Raw genomic sequence first — 3,519 nt, forward strand, 5'->3', positions numbered from 1 at the left:
CGCTACAAAAACAAAACAAAATAAATAAATAAATAAATAAAAACCGGGAGTGATAATTAAGACTTAGGGGGTGAATGACAGAGCCATTTGTGACGATGGAATATGGCGTCCCCCTGCTCTCTGGGAAACAGAAGGGCTCGGAGAGGCTCGGTGTCACAAAACATTACCCACACAGCTGTTGGCTTTATGAGCAAGCAATGGTTTACTCCCTTTCCTTCATTCCTTCTCCCTCTCATCCTCATCTACTCTTTATCTCTTTCTACCAGCATTGCCACCATGCACTCATGCCCCCCTCCCTCTTTTTGCCATTCCAAAAATCGCCATTCCATTTGCTTTCTTTGTCTCATACTAGCAGCCACTGCCTTTTTTTTTTCTGAAAGATGAGATGAGATGAATTGTACTCCATCAGTCAAATCATGGAGAGTAGCACTCTGCACGCACACATACAGTATAGAAAAAAATGATAAGGTTGAGAATTCAGTAGAAGCACTGTCACTGATAATGCGTAGTACTGTTTTTTTTTTTTTTTTTTTTTTTCTGTTGGTAAGCGTGGGCTTACTCATTCTCTGCAGAGAAATCATTTTCTCTTAGATTATTATTATTTTTGGTCCTGTTTTCTCTTTCATTTTGCTATCTCTGCATTTATCATAGCTACACAAATCCAGACATTTCCCATTGACAGTTATGTTCAAAAGTCTTTATTTGGGGCATTTCACAAAACATCATTGAACACTGGTCTCACTTTACCATTTGGAAACTGGTCAAAAATCAACAAGTGTGTCCAAGCACAAAATACCCATGCAACTTTGTGTCACTGTGCTTCTCCAAGATTCACTTCTGCAAATTCATCCTCCTTAGTGAATAAAATGACCCGAGTCTGATGTGTCCACCAAGCTCTGCCCCCCAGTCTCTTTTTTTTCCTCTCTCTGGTTCATCTATCTCTCTGCCCGGCTGGCCGACCTGTCTTCTCGTCTCATCTAGCTCTTTGTCTCTGTCTCGGGGGCCTCCGCAGTGTGCGGAGCAAGTCTGCGAGTCTTAATTCAAACGAAACCCCTTCGCGCCCCGTTAAACCACTGACCTTCTCTGTCACTCCTGTCGCCCGCTGCTGCAGCCGCCGACGTGGGGCCTGAGCTGCAAGCTAAAGGAGACCGTGCTCGATAAAAATGTGGGTGATTAAACAACTCCCTGTAATTGCTCCTTTTGTGCAAGAACCAAACGGTCACACTTATTAAGGAGGCGAGAGAAAAGGAGGCTAGGAGCAGCCGCTTCCGCTGGGGGCCAGACGCCCTTGGTGACCCCGTGCCCTCCCGTCACTACTCCTTTATCTGACCAAACAACCACTGCATGGTGTGTGTGTGTGTTTACCAGTAAGTGTGTTTGTGTGCTAATGCCCTGTGTGTGTGTGTCCGCCAGTGCCTGTGTGTTAAGTATGCAAAGAAAGCTGTAGCTGTGGAAACAAAGGGAGGGCAGAATGACGCCAGAGCTCCCCTCAGTGGTGAAAGATTTAACTACGCGCGAAGAAGCAACGTTTGGATCAAAGCTGTTTGCACTTGTAAGCAACCAGCCAGCTGGCTTTGGTAGCGGGGGACAAAGCCAAAACCAGGGGACCATGTCCAACATGAGGGCCGGGTTTCTGAGATCATAGTAATTTGTGAACCATACATCTCATCTGCTAGTCACTCGCACATATATCGATATCAGCACAAAAGGCCTACCCACAGTCGGATGGGTCAACTTTCAAAAAGGGAGGCGCCCAATTACCGTAGCCACAAATACACACATAAAGTGCTTCTCAAGAGCCCATGAGTGCTTCAGCTTCCCTATGATTAAACCCGCTCTCAACACAGCCAGCACTTGTACACATCCAGGGCATCGTGTGCCAAAACAGCTATCAGACGAGACTGGTGCAGAGGTTTGAAAGAGGAGGGCTTTCTGTGGTCACAGAGAGCAAGAGGAACCAACAGCAGTCAGTTGTGTCCTCGCTTTTAGACTAAAGCTGACGTGTTTTTTTAAAATAAAAATAAAAGATGGGTTTAAAGAAATCAGCAAAACAAACAAAATTTCAGTTACAAAATAAATGAATGTAGGTGGAATCTCAAGGAACCTGTTGGATTGTCAGCTTGGCCTGTGAAATCAAATCATTTTAAAGGCAAAATCTTTTCAATTTTAGAATTTAAGCATGTTTTTTCTCTTACGTTTTTCTAAATCAACAAAACATTAAGAAGTACATAAAGCACGTGTGTCTATAAAATAGATTTTTGTTGACTATATGAAGAAATATATTATCGTATTAGTGATGTTTAAAATACAGTACTTATACAACTAAATTTGAATCCTTAATGAAATGAGGTAAGAAAAATCTATTTTTTCCTGAAAAAAAAAACAATAGCATAACAAATAAGAAAACAAAATATTTTAAATCAAATTGGCAAGTCTAACCTTTGCATTTCAGTTTATTTAGAAAATGTTTACATTCAAACTGCCTTGTCATTTTTATTATAAAGATGATTTTCTTCTAATATGTATATTTTTTATTGGGGACTGCATTGTTCTGTAACTGTATTTGAACTGAACCTGTTTGCTTTTTTCTTAAGGGCTCTTGGTACGATGAACTGAACTGAATCACAAAACAAAACTGCAACAATTTAGATTTCACAAACAGACACAACTATTCCATTGGTTTCAAAATTTATGTCTTTTTTTGTCATCATATAAATATTAAATAAACTTGATTACACAAAACATATAAGGGATTTACAAATAAGACAAAAATAAGTTTGGTTTGTTCTGTTTGACTTCAAACAGAACAGTCATGGCATGGCTGAAGTAGTGTAATACTGCCCCCTTCTGCTTAAAACGTGAGCAAGAGAAAAAAACTCAACAGCAACAAATATCAAAGCAAACAAGACTGTTTGTAAAACTGTGCAAAATCAGGCTTTATTCATTTTTTTTCCTCCACAATAGCCAACTTTCATCATCATAATTACCATCACTGTCATCAACGTAATCTCAGAACCATTACCAGCCGGACACAGACAGACAGAACTAAAAAGACTTACAGCTCATCCCTTTTGGCAGAGACAGATAYGAGCTATTAGCAGAGTCTGGGTCTGTTGCACGTGTCCATCTTTTTCAGGGCAGTACTTTTCAACAGGGTCTCCAGGGTCCATATGTACAAGTAGCTTTCTTTTTAATAGCTCACTGTCCATTTGGCAGTCAAAAGTTCAAGATCCAGGAGACACTGAAAGTCCATTTCAGTACAGCCACACTGTAGTTAAGATGTTGAATATAATAATCTTTTAGACTCCTTAAACAGTAATTGTATGGCCTCTTTTCTTCCGCTGTCTGTTTACTGTAGGTCGGTCCAAGGACAGTTGATTTCTCCAGCTTAGGCAAATGTTGAATAAGTGCAATGTCTAGTTAAAGATCAAGAAAATATAAAGCCACACATACATACATACATACATACATACATACATACATACATACATACATACATACATACATACATACATACAT

Source organism: Austrofundulus limnaeus, unplaced genomic scaffold (genome assembly GCF_001266775.1).
Source record: "Austrofundulus limnaeus strain Quisiro unplaced genomic scaffold, Austrofundulus_limnaeus-1.0 Scaffold46, whole genome shotgun sequence".
NCBI classification, from domain to species: domain Eukaryota; kingdom Metazoa; phylum Chordata; class Actinopteri; order Cyprinodontiformes; family Rivulidae; genus Austrofundulus; species Austrofundulus limnaeus.